We start from the raw sequence: 24,088 nt of genomic DNA, 5'->3' as shown, positions 1-24,088 counted from the left end.
TGTGCCAGCCTCAGCCAGCAGAACTAGGAGGGAGGAAGCCAAGGTCCAGGGGTTCCATTAGACTCCAGACTTCTTCCCTTATTTCAGCAGCTCCAGCAGGGGAGTGAGCGTACGCCTGAGCTGCAGAGTCCACGAGCTGTCATGCTGGGGCGGAGGTCATATTTAAATTATAGACTGGGCAGGAGTGCTGTGCTGGCAGCCTCACCCAGGAGCCAGCAGGGCGGGCCGTGTCTGGGGCATGACCTCTGGGAGGCTATGGTGTGGGTTAGGGTGCTGGGTGGAGCCTGGCTGACAAGGCTGAGAGAGTGTGGGAGTGACAACCACAACAGAGATGGAACCACGCAGCGCCTGGCCAGCTGCTGCTCCCAGGCCAGCCAGAGTCGAGACTGTAGTGTGGTCAAGGCAAAGTCCAATTTGGGGTGCAGCCCTCTGAAGTCTGGCTTCACTCTCCCTTCCCAGCATCACCTTCTTTAAAGTAGCTCTTCTCCTGCTCAGCTGAATGACCAGCTCTTCCCCAAATGACTGACACTTCATTATTCACTCACTTTTTCATACTTATTGAGTGCCTACTGAGTCAGGCACTGCGGAGAGCTGAGGCACTGCTGGGCCTCCATATCTTTATTTCTACTTGCTTACCAATTATTGGGGGTGCTTTACCACTGAGCTACATCCCCAGGCCTTTTTAATTTTTTATTTTGAGACAGGGTCTCTCTAAATTGCCGAGGCTGGCCTCAAACTTGTGATCCTCCTGCCTCAGGCTCATGCCTATATCTTTTTTCCCTTTGTGGAATAGTCTGTCTTTCTCTCTCTGCCTGGCTGGATGTGACCATCATTTAGTGGCCTCCTCCAACCCCACCAGCTCTAGGAATTCCCTTCTGATTATTCCAAAATGAGAAAAGGGGTCTTGTCTTTATTTGTTATGGTCATACCCTGAGTGTCAAGTACTGTACCTGGCATAGACAGGGGCTCAGTCAGTATTTGTTGACTGAATAAATAAGGTTGACTGGTCCACCTCTGACTTCATCGCTTAGACTGCCCAACTTTCACTTGGCAAACCATTCAGTTTGCCCGTGACATCTCTCCTACTGAACTGTTGTATTCATTACCACTCAAGGTGGAGTGGTTTGGTTGGGCAGGACTTTAGAGTTGCCAGGGACAGGAAGGAATTTATTGCCTCAATCAACTACACAGGGAAGGCAGAAGGGAAGACAGGGACCTGGGAGTATAATGTCAGGACACCATCCCTCTCATGGCTTCTCTCTTTGATGTCTTCATCTCCCCTCTGCTTTTTCAAAGGTGCTTTCTCTACTCAGAGAATGGCTTTTGGCTGATCTAGATTCACATCCTTCCAGCTCAGCAACCCAAGAAGAATAGAATTTCCCTCTCCAGCTTCTAATTTAAAATTCAGGTAAAGACACTGGCAGGTCTAGCTTTTCTAGATTACTCAACCTTCTCTTGGACCAATCACTGTGGCCAGGGACTAATTTTTGTTTTTGTTTTTTGGTACTAGGAATTGAACTCAGGAGGGCTCAACCACTGAGCCACATACCCAGGCCTATTTTTTTTTTAATTTAGAGACAGGGTCTCACTGAGTTATTTAGTGCCTCGTAAATAGCTGAGGCTGGTTTTGAACTCATGATCCTCCTGCCTTAGCCTTCCGAGCTGCTGGGATTATAGGCGTGCACCACCGCAAGGTTCCCAGCTCCTACTTGGATGGCAGAGCCAGACTAGAAAAAGAGCTGTTGATTGAGAGGAAGGGATGGGGTCATTGGGAAGAGCTGGGACAACCCTCTGATGGATGTGTATGTGTGAGTGAGATATATATTTGGTATGTATATATATTTGGTATGTATATATATTTCGAACTGATGATTGAAACCATAGGTGCTTTACCGTGTGTGTGTGTGTGTGTGTGTGTGTGTGTGTGTGTTGCTGGGGATTGAACTCAGGGCCTTGTGCATTCGAGGCAAGCACTCTATCAACTGAGCTATATCCTCAGCCTGGTGCTTTACCTTTGAGCTACATGCCCCCCACCCCCCACCCCACCCCCCTTTTTTTTTTTAAATTTGAGACAGGGGCCTCCTAAATTGCTGAGGCTTGCATTCAGCTTTCGATCCTCCTGCCTCAGCCTCCTGAGATGCTGGCATTACAGATGTGTACCACTGTGCTTAACATATGTTTTTATGTTTATTCCCTGTTATTGGGCTCGGAGACAGACATACCAATGGTGTTTTTGCTGATAACAAGAACCTGATAAATATTGTCTAATTTATAGAAGAAGTGTTTTTGTTTGTTTTTGCTTGGCTGAAATCCTCAGTGGATCTTCCCTAGACTCTACCTCAGCTTACAACAGTCTGTCTGGGCATCTTGCTGTTGCTACTGTGGTGGGGTCATTTGTCTTAGAGTGGAACAAGAGAGATTCCTAGTAACCAGGTGATGACTTGAGTTGTCACTTCTGATTTTCCTTCTGAGAAAATCCTCTGAACCCAGGTGAGTAATACTGGCTTTTGGGAATGGGAATGGTAAAGACTGGCTTTTCTATTTGTGATTATTGATTTTGGTAGAAAGCAAGAAGGGAAATTTTGTAAAAGAACAGCTTTTAGAATGATCTCAAAGGAAGAGGCACTGGCCGGATGCAGTAGCACATGCCTGTAATCCCAGCGACTCGGGAGGCTAAGACAGGAGGATTGTCAGTTCAAAGCCAGCTTCAGCAACAGTGAGGCACTAAGCAACTCAGTGAGACCCTGTCTCTAAATAAAATACAAAATAGGGCTGGGGATGTGGCTCAGTGGTTGAGTGCCCTTGAGTTCGATCCCTGGTACCCCCCCCGAAAAAAAAAAGAAAAAAAAGAAGAGGCACTGGCCAGGTGTCGTGGTGCACACCTGTAATCCCAGCAACTCGGGAGGCTGACAAGAGAATCGAAAATCTGAGACCAACCCAGCAACTTAGTGAGACACTGTTTCAAAGTAAAAAATAAAAATTGGGGTTGGCACTGTGGCTCAACGGTAGTGCACTTGCCTGGCATGTGTGAGGCTCTGGGTTTGATTCTCAGCACTGCATATAAATAAATAAAATAAAAGTCTATTAACAACAACAAAACATTAAAAAAAAAAAGTGGTGCATTCCTGTAATCCCAGAGGCTTGGGAGGCTGAAGCAGGAGGATTGTAAATTCAAAGCCAGCTTCAGCAACAGTGAGGCACTAAGCAACTCAGTGAGATCCTGTCTCTAAATAAAAAATACATAATAGGGCTGGGGATGTGGTTCAGTGGTGCCCCTGAGTTCAATCCTGGGTACCAAAAAAAAAAAAAAAAAGATTGGTGATGTAGCTTAGTGGTAAAACTTCTCTGTGTTAGATCCCTGCTACTAAAAAAAAAAAAAAAAGAAAAAAGAAAGAAAGAAAGAAAAGAAAAAGCACTGGAAGAGCTTTCCACTTTCAACAACCTTATCAGGTAATTTTTATTATGCCTATTTTCTTGATGAGGAAACTGAGGTTTGGCATTAGTTATGTGCCCAAGGTCACAGAGAAGTGGAGAGGAAGACAGCAAGACGTGTGTGGATCAAGGTTGTCCTTATTTCAGATCATTTAATGTGTGTGTCTCTGGTGCTGGGGATCGATCAAGCCTAGGCCTTGCACATGCTGAACACTGAGATAGGCCCCACCCCAGCCTAAATAATTTGAATCTTCCTAACAGTCTTCTGTGGTCAGATTCAGATGACCTTGTTCAAGATCACAGAGGCAAGCAGGGCTGGGATTTGTTGATGGTAAAGCCTAAGGAATTTGCACTTCCTTACACTGTGTGACCTGCACCTTACCTGTTTATGCATCAATCTCCTAATCTGTAAAATGGGGATGATAATGGTTTGTGCCTCTCCAGTTTGTGGTGAAGGTTAAATGAAATGACGCAGCTGGTCTGTAGTAAGAGCTCCACAAGTGGACAGCTATTGTTGTTCTTGTTGTAATTATATCACAAGACCTCCCTCAGGGTCACAAGGTGACCACTCCCTGTTGCAGGAGAACTAGATCCCGTGGGAGCCCCTGGCTGGCCCAGGTGCTCCTGAGGCCTAGTGCAGGTGCCTGGGAAAGTTTGCAACAGGAATAAAGGGAACAAAGGCTCCAGGTGCTGGGTTGGTGGATGGCTTTGGCTGGCTGGAGGCCAGTTTCCTGCTTGATCAGGTTGCTCTTGGCTAGCTGGGCTCAGGGAACTGACCCCTCTTCCCTGCTGCTGCCAGCTCCGGGATCAGGCCTGGGCCTAGTGACGCAGGACAGAACCTACCGGGGCAATGCTCTTCCTCCTGGAGCACAGTGCGGGGTCTCAAGGGCTGAAGCAGGAAGCCCGGGGGCACCAGGAGGGACCCTTCCAGGCCCTCCTTCCTGTTCTGTGGCTTTCTGAACCTTTTCCAATCACCCTGGAGGGAATTGGCTTTGAGGGTGGACTGGGACAGGGATCTGGGACCCGGGCTCCAATGCCAGCAGGAGAATGAAGCAGTGGGGTGTCTTCAGGCAAGCGGCTCCCTCTCAGGGCCCAGTTTTCCTGCTCTGGAGGTTCAGGTTCACAGTCAATGCCCTTGCAAGTTCTTTAAATTCCCTGGTGCCTCCACTACAGCTTGCAGGAGGTAAAACTCCAGTCCTAGAGGAAGATGATCTTTGTAGGACACAAACTAGATCGTGTCTGGCCTCTCCTTCAAACCTGCCGCAAGCCTCAGCATGCTCCCTTCACACCCTCTCCAGCCTGGGCTCTCAGCCACCACCAGCCTTCTTCACGTCCTTCAGCAGGAGTTTGTTCCCGCCTCAGGGCTTTTGCACTTACATCCCCTTGTGCTGGAACACTCGGTGCCCCAGGTCCTCACATGGCTTTCTTCCTCACTCAGCTCTTGTTCTCAGGTGTCACCTCTTGCAAGAAACCTCCTCCTCCTCCTCCTTCTTCTTCTTTTTCTTTCTTTTTTTGGTACTGGGGTTTGAACCCAGGGCACTTTACCACTGAGCCACATCCCCAGCCCTTTTTTGTTTTTTACTTTAAGATGGGGTCTCGGGCTTGGGGTTGGAGTTCAGTGGTAGAGCTCTTGCCTGGCATGTGTGAGGCCCTGGGTTCCATTCTCAGCACTTCATATAAATAAATAAACAAAATTTAAAAACAGAAGGGGTCTCACAGCTGGGTGGTGCCACATGCCTGTGATCCCAGCGGCTCAGGAAGCTGAGGCAGGAGGATCGCAAGTTCAAAGCCAGCCTCAGCAACTTAGTGAGGTCCTGAGTTAGACCTGTTTCAGGGCTTAGTGAGACCCTGTTTCAAAATAAAAAAATTTTTTTAAAAAAAAGGCTGGAGATGTGGCTCAATGGTTAAGTGCCCCTGGGATCAATTACCAGAACAGAAGGAATGAAGGAAGGAAGAAAGAAAATTCATATTTGGGTTAGAATGTGTTAAAAATAAAAATAAAAAGATGGAGTCTCATTAAGTTGCTAAGGCTGGCCTTGAACTTGTGATCCTCCTGCCTCAGCCTTCTGAGTCTCTGGAATTTCAGGCGGACAACACCACACTGGCAAGAGAAACCTTCTTTGGTGGTCCCTTAAGTTGCTCCTGTCTTGTCTTTTCTCTCATTTCCCCCAGCACTGGGGATGGAACCCAGGGCTTTGTGCCTGCTAGGTAAGCGCCCTACCACTGAGTTCGCTCTCAGCCCTGCCCTGTCCTTCTCTACTATCTTTACTGACCTTGCTCAGTTTCATTCTGTTGGGAATCCAGAGCACACCTCTCTAAGTTTCTGTTTCCATATGTTATTTCTCTCTGTCTCTCTCTGGCAGTGCGGGATGAATCCACAGCCTCAAGCATCCTAGGCCAATGCTCTGCCACTGTGCTATGCCCCTAGCCCTATTTATCTTCCTCTTTATTGTCTGCTCCCCCCACCATGTGGTCACTGACCACATCTGTCCTCCCCAGTCTCAGGCACCTGAGCAAGCCTGGCACTGTGGACGCGCTGGGGCTCTCTGTAGGTCTCCCTCCAGCACTACCACCTTGGAACAGTCTCATTGTGTGACCCTCATCACCTCTATCCTGGACAGGGAGCAGAGCTTCCAAGACACAGCTTGGCAGGTGCCAAGCGTACATTTTCAAACCACTTTCACATGTGGTGCCTCATTTTCACTTCACAATAATTTTGTGAGACAGGTAGGGCAGGATCATAAACCTCAATTTATAGATGACAAAAACTGAGGTACCCAGAGGTTTAAGGAACTTGCCTAAAGCCATATGCCTCATTAGGTGAAGAACCAGAAGTAGAACTTGGGTTTTAAAGAGTGCTTCCCAGGGGGCTGGGGTTGTGGCTCAGTGGTGGAGCGCTTGCCTAGCATGTGTGAGGCACTGGGTTCGATCCTCAGTTCAATCCTCACATAAAAATAAATAAACAAAATTAATGTATTGTGTCAATCTAAAACTTAAAAGAAAAAAAGTATGTTTAAAAAGAAAAAAAAAAGTGCTTTTCCAGGACCTTGAGCCAGATATGACAATGCCTTAAAAGAGGAAATCCACATGTCAAACCCATTTTCCCATTACGTCATGTTATAGGTGTAAATATATTTAGAAATACTGTGTGAGGGGGTAGTAGAATGATCTCTGAGCCTCTTTTCTGCTCTACATTTTTTCAGGGCTCTAGGATACCAGCATCCCTCAGTATCCAAGGAGGGATTGGTTCCAGGACTTCCCCCCACCAATACCAAAATCCACAGATGCTCAAGTCTCTTATATAAAATGGCACATAGCATTTGCACATAACCTACACACATCCTCCCATATAATTTTTTAAATTATATCTAGATGACTTATAATATCTAATACAATGGAAATGTCATGTAAATAATTGTTAAACTATATTGTTTAGGGAATAATGACAAGAAAAAAAGGCTATACATGTTCAGTACAGACACAGCCATCATAGGCCTAACACTTTTTTGATTGGCAGTTGGTTGAATCTGGATATGGAACCCATAGGTATGGAGGGTTTACTGTATGTATGCTGCATCCAGGAAAATTCTAAAGCTTTTACCCTCTTCCTGGACTGAACAAACCCAATTTCTTTCCTATTCTTTTTTTATTTTTTATTTTTTTTATTTAGTTGTAGATGGACACAATACTTTTACTTTATTTATTTACTTTTATGTGGTGCTAAGGACAGAACCCAGTACCTCACACATGCCAGACAAGCACTCTACCCATGAGCCACAACTCCAGCCCAATTCTTTTGCCATGGAATCATAGCAATGCCTCTGTGTAGCTGGGTACATACATGTAGTTCTTGGCACTCTAATGCACCACACTTAGTTTTACATACATTTCAACTGCAGAGGAAGTTTAGAATGAGGAAGGGACTCACCCACACAAGAAAAAAGGCAAAGACAAGTCTAGAGCTCAGCCACTCTGACCTCAAGTGGGGTGTTCTTCCCACCACGCTTAATTCACCAAACTGCATGGAAGAGGGAGTTCTTCATGGCTAAATCGTTAAATTCATAACGCCATCTTTATATGCCTCTATTAAGCTCATTAAAGGCTTATTAAGGCCTTGCTGTAGCCTTCTGCAAGATTTTGCAGCAGGAAAGGAGGGAGACAAGGAAGATCCTGGTTACACCCACATGGCGGAATACAGGGCAGCTTGATCTCAGCATATTGATGACTTTGTAAGTACGTGCCTGTATTATGTGCCGGCATACATAGAGAAAGTCAGGAAGGATGTACTCCAAAGTGTCAATGCTGTCATCTCTTGGGATGCTCTTGTACATGATTTTCTTTTTGGAGGGAGTACCAGGAAATGCCCTCAGGGGCACTTGGCTACTCAGCCACGTGCCCAGCCCTATTTTTTTTTTGGGGGGGGGGTACCAGGAATTGAATTCAGGGTACAGACCACTGAGCCACATCCTCAGTCCATTTTTGTATTTTATTTAGAGACAGGGACTCACTGAGTTGATTAGAGCCTCACAGTTGCTGAGGCTGGCTTTGAACTAGTGATCCTCCTGCCTCAGCTGCCCAAGCCGCTGAGATTACAGATGTGCACGCCTAGCTATCCTCAGCACTTTGAGACAGAATCTGGCTAAATTGCCCAGACTGGCTCTGAAGTTTCAATCCTTCTGCTTCTGCCTCCCAAATTGTGGGATTATAGACTTTTTCCAAATGTCTGACCAGAAATTGTTTATTTTATAATAATAAATAATAATAATAAAGCTATTTCACTTTGAAAAGGAATTGAAAAAGTCACCGAATTAGAAAGAAAAAAAGAGTGGGAAAAGATCTTTATATAAAATGTTTAATGCTTTCATTCAAATTGCTTCAAGATGTATGCAGGTAGAATTTTTCCACGATCAATGGACTCTCTGCTTGAGGGCCATTCAAAATAGTAAGGTAATAAGGACTAAGCACACATCTTCCAATGGATGAGGAGGAAAACTGATCTTCCTGATGTCTTTTTGAACAACTCTTTAACTTGGGATCCAAATGGCTAATGTCACCAAAAGACTGTGTGGTGGCTCTGGAAGAAACCCAAGAAGTGAAATGACTTGTTTATAGATAATTGTCGTGAGTCAGAACTCATTCAGAGCTCTGGAGTTTCCAGGCCGTTAACTTATCTGCCTGAACCTGTGAGTCAGAGTCAGTGGGCCTGGGGTTTGTGCACATACTTCCCTGTCCTGCTCTGCCAGCCTGGCTTCTGGGCTTCACGCATGCACACACAGAAGCACTCACAGACTTCCTCATGCGTACATCCTGGGAAGGGTGCGGGCATGCTTGCCTTATTTATCCATCCACAGGAGATACGCACAGGATCTTAGTACCCTCCTGAGTAATAAGATTGGACCCTAAAAATCATTTACTTTCCCTTTAAGTATTCCTGTGAAAAAGGTGGATATGCTTCTGAATATCACTGGGTTACGTCCCAGTACATGTAATAAACTATTATTATTCCTTTTTCCCCATTAATCTATCTTCAGATTGTCAAATTTAATTGTCAAACCTTAAACACTTTTTAAAAATATTTATTTCTTAAGTTTTTTTTTTTTAGGTGGAATAATATCTTTATTTTACATTTATGTGGTGCTGAGGATCAAACCCAGTGCCTTGTGCATGCTAGGTGAGCACTCTACCGCTGAGCCACAACCCCAGGCCCTAAACACTTTTTATTAACACTTTTTTTTAAAATTAATTTTTATTTATTTTTTGTTATCAGGGATTGAAGCTAGGGTGCTTAACCACTGAGACACATCCCCAGTCCCTTTTTTGTATTTTATTTAGAGATAGGGTCTAACTGAGTTGTTTAGGGCCTTGCTAAATTGCTGAGACTGGCTTGAAATTTGGGATCCTTCTGCCTCAGCCTCTAGAGCTGCTGGGATTACAGACATGGGCCACCGTGCCCAACTCTTAAACACTGTGTCTGTAAGGATGACCTTATGGGGCTGGGGATGTGGCTCAAGTGGTAGCGCGCTCTCCTGGCATGCGTGCGGCCCGGGTTCGATCCTCAGCACCACATACAAAAACAAAAGATGCTATGTCCGCCGAGAACTGGAAAATAAATATTAAAAAAACTTTCTCTCTCTCTCTCTCTCTCTCTCTCTCTTTCTCTAAAAAGAAAAAAAAAATCTTAAAAAAAAAGGATGACCTTAGGCCTTAGCCTAAGCAACTCCACTTTAAAACTCCAGTTTGAAACCTGCAGTCTCACCAGACACACATACGGAGCCCTCTAGCAGGCACAAAGGAGTCACTTCTCCCCACCCCACAAACTCAGAGTGAAGTCATGCCTTGGTTCCTGATCTGATCATCATGGTCTGAGTGAGTTTGCATCTGCTGGACTTAGAGCCTAAGGCTTGAGGTTTTTGATCTGACACTTGAGCTTAGCATGCAGAGGGAATGTCTGCCTGTCATGATTAAGTGTGTTTTGCTGTGCTTAGAATTAATCTAGAATTGTTTGCTGTGAATTGATTATGTCTATTGCAGTGCCTAGCATTAAGGATTGTCATCTTCTTGATTAAGAACCTATAGAGTGAAATTGTGTTGAGTGATTTGACTGAATAAAACATTGAAAAGGGCAGAAGTGTGTGGACATTCTTTATTTCTCCCCAACAGCATAAGTTGCACTTTTTGCCCATCTCGACAGTGTCCCAGCAATGTGAGGGTATAACCCTCCCACAGACTCAGAAAGAGAAAAGACCTGGAAATATCAGTGAGCTTTGGAACATCCAACTAGCCTCCCTTCCAAATCACTCTTTAACAGGTACCCTTCTGGGTGTTTTTTGTTCACATTGATATACAGAGTAATTTTACAATTACATATTAATTAATTAATTATCTTTTTATGGTGCTGGGATCAAAGCCAGGGTCTCACATGTGCTAGGCAAACACTCTACTGCTGAGTTACACTCCCAGCCCTACAAACTTAAAAATACACAGTATATGTTTGTTAGTCCCCCTAGGTTTGAATCCCTAAGAGGTTACTTACCACTTGTGTCCCCTTAGACAAGCCCCTTGATTTTTTGAAGACTCTGTTTCCCATCTGTGTGGCAGTCCCCCCCTTATCTACCTTTCCACATTCCTCAGTTTCATTTACCCATGGTCAATTGTGGTCTAAAAATATTAAATGGAAATTTTCAGAAGTAATTCATAAATTGGGTTTCTTTTGTTTTTCTTCATTTTCCTGTGGTTTTAACCCACTGGGAATTTAACCCAGGGCACTCTATCATTGAGGTATATCCCCAGCCCTTTTTTATTTACTAATTCTTTTGAGACAAATTCTCCCTAAGTTCACACGCATGCCAGGTGAGCACGCTACCGCTTGAGCCACATCCCCAGCCCAGATTGCTGTGTTTTATTATTAGTTATTATTGTTTTTTTTTAATATTTATTTATTTTTTCTTAATTCTCGGCAGACACTACATCTTTGTTTGTATGTGGTGCTGAGGATCGAACCCGGGCTGCACGCATGCCAGGCGAGCGCACTACCACTTGAGCCACATCCCCAGCCCAAGTTATTATTGTTAAGGTCTCACTGTGCCTAGTTTATTGTAGGTATTTATGCATAAGAAAAAATAATGTCGGGCTGGGGATGTGGCTCAAATGGTAGTGCGCTCGCCTGGCATGTGAGGGGCGCTGGGTTCAATCCTCAGCACCACATAAAAATAAAATAAAGATGTTGTGTCCACTTAAAACTAAAAAATAAATATAAAAAAAAAAAGAAAAAAAGAATATCATTGGCATTATTCAGGCATCCACTGAGTTCTTAGACCATATTGGATATGGAGGAGCTACTCTATTTGCATCCTGGAAACGTGCAGATTAAATGTAATGGTGTAAATTAAGCTCTTAGTAAGCAGCTGCTTAGTAAAGTCATAATAGTAATGTGGACCTAGGAAATGGAGTGTTTGAGGGTGATTGTTTAGAAACTATAAATAAATATGCAAAAAAAGATTATCTCCATCCATAGATGGAAGTTTTCTTTTCTCCTCCCCCTCCTCCTCCTCCTCCTCCTTCTTCTTCGATTGAACTCAGGGGCAATTAACCACTGAGCCATATCCCCAGCTCTATTTTGTGTTTTGTTTAGAGTCAAGGTCTCATTGAGTTGCTTAGTGCCTCACTTTTGCTGAGGCTGGCTTTAAACTCATGATCCTCCTGCCTCAGCCTCCTGACTTGCTAGAATTATAGGCGTGTGCCAATACACCTGGCTAGATGGAAGTTTTCTAGGTCGATATCTGGACCAGTTTCTCTGGTATCACATAACCCTGGTGGGGAGGGGGAGATCGGATTTTTTAATGGCCAGGTCTTCCTTATCTTTTTTTTTTTTTTTTGTACTAAGGACTAAACCCACGGGCACTCTACCACTGAGCCACATCCCCAACCCTTTTTATTGTTATTATTATTTATTTATTTTTAAATTTTTTTAGTTGGAGTTGGACACAATACCTTGTTTTATTTATTTATTTCTATGAGGTGCTGAGGATCGAACCCGGGGCCTTGCTCTGGCTAGGAGAGCACTCTACCGCTGAACCACAACCCTAACCCCTACTGTTATTATTTTTATATTGAGACAGGGTTTCACAAAGTTGTGGATGCTAGCTTCAAACTTGTGATCCCCCTGCTTCCATCTCCCAGATTGCTAGGATTACAGGCATGTGCCTGGCTGGGTCCAGATTTTCCATACTACATTACTGAGCCTCATCTCTAAAATGACAGGGTCAGACTCCAGCCCCTTTCAGCTGAAAATATTCAATTGCACATCATTCCTGACACATCAGTAGGCCCAGACAGGTGGTGTACGTGTCCTGCTTGTTGGGTGCCAGCCTCCGCTGCACAACACCAGACTGGCTGCACAACACCAGACTGAGGTTTGGAGAACTACAGCCTGTCCCTGGTCCTCAAGAGGGTGAAGTGGGGGTGCTCTGTGGCCAGGCATTTGGCTGGGTGCCTACAGAATCAGGCAAGGGCTGCCCATGAGGGCTGGCTGAGTGCCGGGAACTTCTTGTCTTTCCATTGAAACAGACACTGGCTGTCTGTTGAAATTCTGGAAACATCTGACCTTTTGCGAGCATCTTTAGAGCTGTGTGTGTGTGTGTGTGTGTGTGTGTGTGTGTGTAGGTTCCTGCTTTCTGTAAGTTGTTTAACCCTTTCCATGCAACCCTTGATTGGGGGCGGGGGCGGGGGGCGGAAATCAGTTTCCAAAGAACTCCAAAGATTTGCTTGGCTCATCTTGTCAGGTAGGGAGGTAGATGGTGCTTGGGGACAAAGAGACACTTAGCCACAACTTCTTCACTGAGGTCAGGTTCAGACACCCTCCCTTTACTTTATATACCAAATAGAAGTCATCAGAGTAGAGTCATGTTTTTCCTACTTGCTTTGAGGTACCTGGGCTACTTTCATGAAAAGGGTGGTGGTCTTGGGACAGATGATGTGTGGATAGATAGCACATTACAAAAAAAAAATGCAGTTATTTAAAATGATTTGCTTTTGGATGGAGGGTACTGGGGATTGAACCTAGGGCCTTGCGCATGCTATGCCTGTGCTCTGCCAGGGCCTCTCCTATGAGATGTGGAGATGTGTTAAACATTAGATAAATGCAAATTAAAACAATGTACAGTACTTTTGGTTTTGGTACTGGGGATTGAACCCAGGGGAGCTCTACCACTTAAGTACATCCCCAGCGCCCCCCCCTTTTTTTTTTAATTTTGAGTTATTTAGATCCTTGCTACATTGCTGAGACTGTCCTCGAACTGGAGACCATCTTATTTTAGCCTCTGCCTTAGCATCCGAGTTGCTGGATTTACAACAGGTGTGTATGGATAGCAGTTTATTAATAGTAGCTTCAACCTCCCCAAACTGGAAATGACCCTTATCAGTAGGTGAAAAAAATGATGGTAAATACAATAAATGATTATTTAACCATAAAGAGAAACCAGGCACAGTGGTGCTCTCATCTGTAATCCCAGAGACTGGGGCTGGGGATGTGGCTCAAGCGGTAGCGCGCTCGCCTGGCATGCGTGCGGCCCGGGTTCGATCCTCAGCACCACATACCAACAGGGATGTTGTGTCCGCCGAGAACTAAAAAATAAATAAAAAAAAAAATAATAATCCCAGAGACTCGGGAGGCTGAGGCAGGAAGATAGCAAGTTTAAGGCTGGCCTGGGCAATTTAGGAAGACTCTGTCTCAAAATAAAATTAAAAAGTGTGTGTGGGGAGGATAAACTATTGATACTTACATCCTTATAACTCTAGAAAACATCATACTGTAGAAAGAAGTCACGCTCAAAGGGTACATACTGTAAAGATTCTCTTTGTAATGAAGTTCTAGAACAGGTGAACTAATTTGTAACCATGGAAATAAGATCAGTGGTTGTTGGGGGACAAAGGATATGATTGATGGCAAAGGACACAGGGAACATTTTGGTGTCTTGGAAATGTTTTATATCTTGACTGTGATTGTGCTTACAATTATGTACATTTTCAAAATTCATAAAAAATGTGCACATAAAGTATGGCACGGTGGCACATGCCTATAATCCCACAAAGTTGGGAGGTTGAGGCAGGAGAATCATAAGTTCAGGGCCAGCCTCAGCAACTCAGTGAGGCCATAAGCAATTTAGGGAGAACTGTCTCAAAAATGTAAACAGAAAAATTGTTAATATTATTATATATAAGTTTATCTTGATAGAGTTGATTAAGAATTATGTCATTTAAGAGAAAAAAATGAAAAGAAAAATATATAATTTAGATTAGAAAAATTAGCCAGATAATGCCAGAAATTAGCAGGGTACAAATTTCCTACTAATGGGTACATGGGTGGCCTGTGATCTAGCAATTCATTTCCCACAAATAACCTCAAAAGACAGTCTCAAATGGGTCCATAAGGTACAGAGGCAAGAAGACATTCACTTCAAAGTTACTTCGGGATTGGAGTTTGTTTTCATTCCTTGTGGCATAGCTGCATAAAATGTAGTAGATGTGCACTTGGATTATTGTGTGGTAGAAACAGTGGATTAGATGTACCCAGAGTAGCATGCATGGGTCTGCAGAATAAAAAACTAAGAAAATAAGGCATGTGCATGTGTTGTTGGGTGTAGTGGTGTCCACCTGTAATCCAAACTACCTGGGAGGCTGAGGCACAAGGATCACAAGTTCCAGGCCAGCGTTAGCAACTTAGTGAGACCCTATCTTAACTTAAAAAAAAAAAAAAAAAAAAAGGCTAGGGAGACAGTATAGTGGTAAAGCACTACTGAGTTCAATCCCCAGTACCACAAAAAGAGAGAGGAAAGAAAGAATGAAAGAAAGAAAGAAAGAAAGAAAGAAAGAAAGAAAGAAAGAAGGAAAGGAAGAAGGAAAGGAAGGAAGGAAGGAAGGAAGAAAGGAAGAAAGAAAGAAGAAAAATGTGGAAAAACTAGATCTTTGGTACATCCCTGGTGGGAATGTAAAATGGAACAGCCATTCTAGAAAATAGTGTGGCAGTTTCTTACAAAACTAACATGCACTTACCTTAAGACCAATAATTATACTCTTGAGGCATATATTCCAGAGAAATGAAAATTCATATTCACATAAAAACCTGTACATGAATATTCATAATAGCTTTATTTGTAATAGCCCCAAACCAGGAACAACCCAAATATTCTTCAGTTCAACATGTGACTGGCTAAACTCTGGCACACCCACACTATGGGATACTACTAAGTGAGAAAAAAGAAAGAACTAGCCGGCATGGTGGCACATGACTATGGTCCCAGCACTTGGGAGATAGAGGTGACAGGGCACTTGAGCCCAGGGATTTGACACCAGCTTGGTCAACATAATAAGACTCTGTCTAGGAAGGAAGGGAAAGAGGGAGGAAGAAAGGAAAGAAGGAAGGAAGGAGGGAAGAAGTGAGGGAGGGAAGGAAAGGTAGGCAGGCAGGGGAATTCACACAAAAAGAAACATAAATGTACCTCAAAGTCATTCAGGTTGTGTGTGTGTGTGGGGGGGGTGCTTATCTTGAAAAGTGATTCCATTTATTTACATAATAGCCCCCTGTTGTTTTGTTTAAAAGAAAAAACAGGGATTGACTCCAGGGATGCTCTACCATGGGACACATCCCCAGAGCCCCCCACTTTTAAATTAAATTATTTATTCTAATTTGTTATACACAATGGCAGAATGCAATTCATTTCATATTACACATATAGAGCACAATTTTTCAAGTCACTGATTGTATACAGAGTATTTTCACACCATTCATGTCTTCATACATGTACTTAGGGTAATGATGTCTAACTCATTCCACCTTCATTCCTACCCCCTTCCCCCCTCCCTTCCCCTCTCTCCCCTTTGCCCTATTCCTCCATTCCTCGCCCCCCATCACCATTATGAATCAGCATCCTCATAGCAAACAAAACATTCCGCCTTTGGGTTTTTGAGATTGGCTAACTTCACTTAGCAGTATATTCTCCGACTGAAAATGCCATGATTTTATTGTCTTTTAATGCTGAGTAATGTTCCATTGTGTATATATACCAAAGTTTCCCTATCCATTCATCTACTGAAGGGCATCTGGGGTGGTTCCACAATTTAGCTATTATGAATTATGCTGCTATAAACATTGATATAGCTGTATTCCTGCAGTATGCTGTTTTTAAGTCCTTTGGGTATAAGCCGAGGCATGGGATAGCTGGGTCAAATGGTGGTTCCATTTCAAGTTTTCCATACTGCTTTCCATATTGGCTGCACCAATTTGCAGTCCCACCAGCAGTGTGTGAGTGTACCTTTTTCCCCCACATCCTCATCAATACTTATTGTTGTTTGTCCTCTTAATAGCTGCCATTCTGACTGGAGTGAGATGACATCTTAGAGTAGTTTTGATTTGAATTTCTCTAATTGCTAGAGATGTTGAACATTTTTTTCATGTTTGTTGATTGATTGTCTATCATCTTCTGAGAAGTGTCTGTTCAGTTCCTTGGCCCATTTATTGATTGGGTTATTATTATTATTATTATTATTATTTTGGTGTTAAAGTTTCTGAGTGCTTTATATATCCTAGAGTTTAGTGTTCTATCTTATGTGCTTGTGCTAGAGATTTGCTCCTATTCTGTAGGCTCTCTATCTACTTCACTGATGGTTTCTTTTGCTGAGAAGAAGCTTTTTAGTTTGAATCTATCCCATTTATTGATTCTTGGTTTTAATTCTTGAGCTACAGGAGTCTTATTAAAGAAGCTGAATCCCCAGCCTTTTTTACTTTTTGTTTTGAGACAGGATCTTGCTAAATTTATCATCTGGCCTCAACCTTTTGATCCTCCTACCTCAGTCGCCCGAGTCACTGGAATTGAGACCTGTGTAACAGCACCCCTTTTACTTAACTATTATTATTTTTTCCTTAGGTACCAGAGATTGAACCAAAGGGCACATAATCACTGAGCTACATCCCCAGCCCTTTTTAAATATTTTATTTAGATATGGGGCCTCACTAAATTTCTGAGGCTGGCTTTGAACTCCTGCCTCAGCCTCCTGAATTGCTGGGATTATAGGTGTGTAGCAGCTACATAATATTTTTGAAATAAGATAAAGAGATTAGTTTTTGCCAGGGACAAGATAGAAGTGAGTGGGCAGGACTGTGACTATAAAGGGAGTTCCCTTGTGGCAGTGTTACTGAAAGTTTGGTCCTTGTCCCTGATTCCAATCCAATAATGAGGATGGGTTTTGAGAAAAAGGAAAAGGAACTTTTATTGCTTTGCTAGCAATGGAGAAGCACAGTGGACTCCTGTCCCAGAGGCTGTGATTCCAAAAGCTACATTCCAGGTCTCTTGAGCTGTAATTCACTTGTTAATTTGGGAGACAGTCATTTCTGAGATTTTATGGTGCCAACACCAAAGTCTAAATTACTTCATTCCTATGATGGGTGTGTGCTCCCACCTAGACAGATAACTCTGCCTAGGCTGGAGAAGAATGGTAATCCTATTTTCTCCAGAGCAGGAGAGATTAGGGAGATGGAAGGAGAGAGGAAGAGAAAGAAGCATGTCCCTTCCAAAAATAAGTTGCAGTAGCAGAGGAGCAAGGGCTATATTCAAAGCATAAGGAGGACCGCTGTTACAGTGTTGGAGCAGTTCTGTATCTTGACTGTGGGGGGTACAAAGATTGATTCTTGGGATCAACTTGCACAGATCTATACACATACATACAGCATGAGCACGCACGCGCGCGCGCGCGCGCGCGCACACACACACACACACACACACACACAAAGTGCATGTCACAATGGGAGGAAAATTAATGGAAAGATCTGTAGTCTATTTCACAGCATCGTAACAATGTCAGTTTCTTGGTTTTGCTATTTTTCTGTGGCTATATAATGTCATCATTGGGGGAAGCTTGAGAAAGTTTCATGGGACATTAATTTTGCGACTTTTTGTGAGTCTATAATTATTTCAGACTAAAAGGATAAAAAGAACAACAACCATATATACAATTCTTCAATACACACTACACAAGAATGGCTAAGAACAAAATCATGTTTATCAAACACCTTAGAATGGGAGTCTAGGGGGTGAGGGAGTGGAGGAGGAATGAGGATAAAAGGATAAAAACAGCAACATTAATCAAGGTCCTCTATGATGATAATGTGCTGTACACTGAAAAGATATTAACTCCACCTTCCCTGCACCTGAGGTCCTGCAGATAAGGAGGGTGTTTGTTGACCACAGGCAGTTGTGGGGGAGGTGGATCCATAAGAGTAAAGATGGGGCCTTTTCCCAGGGACATTAAATGTTTCTTCCTTTACTCAATAGAAAATTGGAGGAAGGTTGGGCTGGGATTGTTGTGGCTCAGTGGTTGGGTGCTTGCCTTGCATGTCTGAGGCACTGGATTTGATCCTCAGCACAAATAAATAAATAAAATTGTGTCCTTCCACAACTAAAAAAATATTTTAAAAACCCTTCACACATCAGATAGAGCAGTAATCTCTAGGGTATATAAAAAACTCAAGAAGCTAAGCACCAAAAAAACACAAATAACCCAATCAACAAATGGGCCAAGGACCTGAAAAGACACTTCTCAGAAGAGGATATACAATCAATCAACAAATATATAAAAAAAATGTTCAACATCTCTAGCAATTAGAGAAATTCAAATCAAAACTACTCTAAGATTTCATCTCACTCCAGTCAGAATGACAGCTATTGTGAAGACAAACAACAATAGTGTTGGTGAGGATGTGAAGAAAAAAGGTACACTCATACATTGCTGGTGGGACTGCAAATTGGTGCAGCCAATATGGAAAGCAGTATGGAGATTTCTTGGAAATCTGGGAATGAAACCAGCATTTGACCCAGCTATTCCTCTCCTTGGACTATACCCAAAGGAATTAAAAACAACATACTACAGAGACATAGCCATATCAATGTTTATAGCAGCACAATTCACAATAGCTAAACTGTGGAGCCAACCTAGATGCCCTTCGGTGGATAAATGGATAAAAAAAAGGTGGCATATGTACACAATGGAATTTTACTCAGCATTAAAAAAGAACAACAGCATGACATTTGCAGGTAAATGGATGGCATTGGAGAAGATAATGCTAAGTGAAGTTAGCCAATCCCCAAAAAACAAATGCCAAATGTTTCTCTGATATAAGGAGGCTGACTCATAGTGGGTACTGAGGGGGAGCATGGGAGGATTAGATGAATTCTAGATAGGGAAGAGAGATGGGAGGGAAAGGGAGGGGGCAGGGAATTAGCAAGAATGGTGGATGTGATAGACATCATTATACAAAGTACATGTATGAAGACTTGAATTGGGTGTCAACATACTTTATATACAGAGATATGAAAAATTGTGGTATATATGTGTAATAATAATTGTAATGCATTCCACTGCTGTTGTGTACTTAAAAAAAATAAAATCAATGAAAGATTAAAAAAAAAAGAAATTTGGAGGAAGGTTGAAGGGGGAAGAGGAAGAAAAGGTGATGGGAAGGGATGGATGTGGTGTTGGTGTGTGTGTGTGTCTGTCTAGAGTATTCTTCTGGGGGTTCTGGGTTGGTCTAGGGATTACATGGGTCACAGTGACCAAAGCCTTCTAGAGCTCAGAGGTCCTAATGAAGAAGGCCAGAATTTTAGGCACTCTTGTGAGCAGCTGGTGCTCACAGGATGCTATATGTGCTGGGAACTTGGAAGTTTTTGCATGGCCTCCTGGATCTAATGACCTTAGGTAAGACCTCTAATTTAGCTGTGTTCCCACTATTCTTTGCAGTGCCCCACAATACTGTTTAGAAGGCAGAGCTAATAAAAAGATAAAAAGATTGATAGGACTTTTTTTTTTTTTTTTGGTACTGAGGATTGAAATCAGGGATTCTCAACTACTGAGCCACAACCCCAGCCTTTTTTTAATATTTTATTTAGAGAGAGGGTCTTGCTGAGTTGCCAAGTGCCTTACTAAGTTGCTGAGACTGGTTTTGAACTTGTCACCCTCTTGCCTCAGCCTCCCAAATTGCTGGGATTACAGGTGTGCATCACTGTGCCCAGCATTATTTAAGATAATGAGTGATGCTGGGCACAGTGGTGTATTTCCAGCTCCTTGGGAGGCTGGGGCAGGAAAATTGAAAGTTCAAGGTAAGCCTGGACAATTTAAACCTGTCTCAAAATAAAATAAAATAAAAAAGACTGGGAATATAGCTAAATGGAGGAGTACCCTGGGGTTCAATCCCTAGTACAAAAAAAAAATGCTTAGAAATAATTTAATGTTCAATAGTAGAGTCTTGGTTAAATGTACATTTTATTTGAATAAATAGAACATATTAGTTGGGCAGTGGGCCGGGAGGCTGAGTCAGGAGGATAGAGAGTTCAAAGCCAGCCTCAGCAAAAGTGAGGCACTAAGCAACTCAGTAAGACCCTGTCTCTAAAAAAATAACATAAAATAGGGCTGGAGCTATGACTCAGTGGTGGAGTACCCTTGAGTTCAAATACACATACCCCCCACACACAAAAAAAAAAAAAAAAAAGGAAAAAGGAAAAAGACCAGTGGATAGTCACCAAAATTGTAATGCCAGTGGACTTAAGATTTGTGCACTTGGTGGCTGGAACTGTAGCTCAGCCATAGAGTGCTTTCCTCTTAGGTGTGAGGCACTCCGCTTGATTTCCAGCACCACATATAAATAAGCAAAAAAAGGTCCACCAACAAACTAAATAAATAAAGATTTGTGCACTTTACCAAATGTAAATTAGGTTTAAATTTTTGAAAAGTTTTAGCTTTCCTTTTTCTTTGGTACTAAGGATTAAAACCCAGGGCCTCGTGCATGTTAAATAAGTGCTCTATTACTAAGTTATACTATCAACCAAAAAGTTTTTAAAAATATAATACTGGTGGTCTCTGGTGAGATGAAATTATGGGCAACAGTATTTTTCATTATTATTCAATCTTCCTGTGGTAAATATGTGCTACCTTTTGTAGGCAGGTAATAAAATAACCAATTTGTTCCTTTTCTAATGGAGTCTAGCAGCTCTGCCTGAAAAGAGGGCATAGGGACAGTGTGCTCTTAGGCCTACTTTGGCCCAGAAGAGGCTGGCACTTGGCCTCTTGTTTTCTCCAGCCTCTTGACCAGCCAGCTCTGGCCAGCTCAGCCATTTACACGCCCAGAACCGGTTGTTTCGGGAACCGCCCAGAAATCAGCTGTTGCTTTCCTGGAAGATAGGAGAACCAGGACATGAAGGTCTAAAGAGAGACCGGCAAGGTCACTTGATAAATGTGAGATATTTATAACCATATCTCTCCCCTCCTGCAGATCTCTTCCTTTACTCTCTCAGGGCCGTCTCCCATTGGACGCTAAGGAAGGCAGCCAACGGCATTTATCATGGGTGGAGATCTGGGTGGATTCACAGAGGGTGGCTTGCTCCCCTCTCTCATTGCCTCCTACTATAAACAATACTACCTTTATAGCGAATTGGCCACGTGTCAGGTGTTTCTCCACCACTGCATTTCACACCACAACCCTGTGAGGTCCCCACTGGTCTGATGCCCACTTTACAGGTGAAGAACTCAAGGATCAGAGAGGTTAAGGAACTCGCCTAAGCTAACAGTAGTGAATTCCAACCCGGGCCAAGCCAGGGCTCCAGCTAGTGAGACCGCCCCGCTTAGGGACAGGACCAGCGAGCCTTCCAAGGTCAAGAAGGACGCAGCCCCGTGGACCCCGCGGCCTATTTGGGCACGCAGCCACGGTTGGGGACAAGACCCGAGGCGGGGTGGGAAGACAGCCTGGAGTCCCGAGTAAATGCCCGGGGTCGGCCGGAGTAGTGGCCGGGCCGGGGCGGGTGGGGAGAGGGACCGCGCGGCTGTGGAGCCCAGAAGCCAGAAGTGCTGCTGGGGACCTTCCCGTAAACGCTGGCAGGGCGGGGCGGGGCGGGGCGGAGCTTGGCCTCGGCCCAGCATTTCCGGGGACACCGCGCTGGACAGAGGGCGTTCGCTGGACCCTCCGGGCTCCCAGGGACTGTGTCGGGCCGTCCTGGCAGCGGGAGCGAGCCTGCAGAACCTCGGGCCGCGCTGTGGCTCAGAGGTGGCTACGCCGGGGGTGGTGACTCACTCCAGGTAGGCGCGCGTGGCGGGGGGGTCGCCAGGCGGCATGGGACCTGCGGCCCCAGGGTAACAAACGAGGCCCAGGCAGCTGGACAGCCTCAGTCCCCCACTCTCCGAACTACCACCTCCCGCCAAGCCCCTCTCCCAAGAGGGCGCCACCTGCACGCTCTGATGGGCACCCGCGCCCGCCACTGGGGGAGCCTGTTGCCATGGCAGCGCAGGAGGCTGGCGCACGTTCCCATGGCCACCGGGGGCCTCTGCTTCGAATCCTTTAACTGCGTCTTAAAACACTCTGCTTATGCCACCCCTTACTCCCAAACCGGGAATTCTGACCCGGGAGGGAAGAGTAGTCACTTGGAATTTGGAAAGGCTTGGGCCCCTCCCCATGGTGGTCTTTTTATACCCTCCAAATTAGGCCCTTTGTTATGGCTTTTTTTCTTCTCTACAGCAACTAGGTGGATTTAGGGGATAGGAGGGGAGGAACGTGAGGGTCTTGGGAAAGAGATCCTGTTGTGGCCTCTCCAGAGCCATTATGATTTAGCACAAAAGTGCAGGAACCTTGGGTCATCTTGGGAAGGTCATCAAACTTCTGCTTATATTTCCTCACAGGGGTTGTAGCTCAGTGGTAAAGCGCTTGCCCCCCATGTGTGAGGGAGGCTCTGGGTTTGATTCTCAGCACTGCATATACATAAAGAATCAAATAAAGCCCATCAACAACTAAAAATGCATATAAAAGTTTTCAAAAATCACAGGATTCTTGTGAGGGTTGAATGCCATAAGAGCCCAGAAGCATATAATTAAAAAAAAATTTCCCCCATAGATGCTTTACAACTGGAAGAGATTTAGAAATCACTTAGTCCTGTGCTGCCTCATTTTCATGGGGGAAACTTGACTCGCAGATTAAATTACTTCCTAAATGATAGTGAGTTGGTGGGAAGGCCAGAGTTTTAACTCAGTTGCCTGAGTCCCAGGCTGTGGCTGTTTTCCTTTGTGAATATTCTTTCAGAAGCTCAGAGAAATAAGGTATATCACCCGCTATTGGCTGAAGATAATTTAAAGATGGAGATGGGACTGGGCATGGTGGCTCATGCCTGTAATCCCAGTGACTGGGGAGGCAAGGCAGGAGAATCTCAAATATGAGACCAGCTTCAGCAATTTAGTGAGGCCCTAAGCACTTTAGGGAGGCCTATCTCAAAAAGAATTTTTTTTTTTTAAAGGGCTGGGGGAGGGACTGGGGTTGTGGCTCAGAGGTAGAGCGCTTGCCTAGCATGTGTGAGGCACTGGGTTCAAATCTTAGCACCACATATAAATAAAGGTCCTCAACAACTAAAAAAAAAAAAAAAAAAATATATATATATATATATATATATATATATATATATATATATATATATAAAAGGGCTTAGGAGAAGGAAAAGGGGAACTGGGAATGTGGCTCAGTGGTAAATCACCCCTGGATTCAATTCCCGGTATCAAAAAAAAAAAAAAAAAGAGAGAGAGAGAGAATGGGACTGGCAGTGTGGCTCCGTGGTACAACATGTGTTTAGCATGCTTTGAGGCCTTAGGCTCTATCCCCAGCTTCAAATAAATAAAATTAAAGACGGAGACATTGACAATAGGTAAACTAAAGATGGGAAATTGAGGCTTTTGCTTTAGGGAGAACTGAAAGATTCTCTCTCCCTGGCACATGGGTCTTATATGCCCAGGACTTTTACTTTAATGCTGTTATCTAATAGGAGCAAGAGAATTCAGCTACTCTCCAACATACTATCTCTTCTGAAGCCAACAAAGCTGAGACTAGAGATATATGAGTAAGAAAACCCTTTGCCCTAAAGCCAGGAAATGAGGCTCTAGCCCTTCCTGCATGGTGTGGTACCTTTTCCTTTGAACAGGATAGAGGAAGGTGGGAAAGAAAATGAATTAATCGTTTGGAAATGATTTGAGACAGGCAGCTAGAGCAGAAAACTCATTTATTCATTTAGTAAATATTTACTGTGTGCCTGCTATTTACAAGTTCTGCCCTGGGGCTGGAGATTTAAAAACCCGAGTTAGG

The 24,088-nt window shown here is 43.8% G+C and overlaps 1 protein-coding gene across 1 annotated transcript in view; it reads left to right on the top strand.

The window, feature by feature from the left end:
- The first annotated feature begins 21,908 nt into the window (after positions 1-21,908).
- Positions 21,909-24,088, top strand: part of Sema4b (semaphorin 4B) — a 37,524-nt gene continuing 35,344 nt past the window's right edge. Inside the window, exon 1 of the mRNA XM_026388193.2 lies at positions 21,909-22,047. The gene's annotated coding sequence lies outside the window, so the exon portion shown is untranslated. The remainder of the gene's footprint in view (positions 22,048-24,088) is intronic.

This window comes from Urocitellus parryii, chromosome 6 (assembly GCF_045843805.1).
Source record: "Urocitellus parryii isolate mUroPar1 chromosome 6, mUroPar1.hap1, whole genome shotgun sequence".
Lineage (NCBI taxonomy): Eukaryota > Metazoa > Chordata > Mammalia > Rodentia > Sciuridae > Urocitellus > Urocitellus parryii.
Note: the sequence above shows the minus strand (reverse complement) of the source record. Positions and strands in the feature narration are given on the sequence as shown.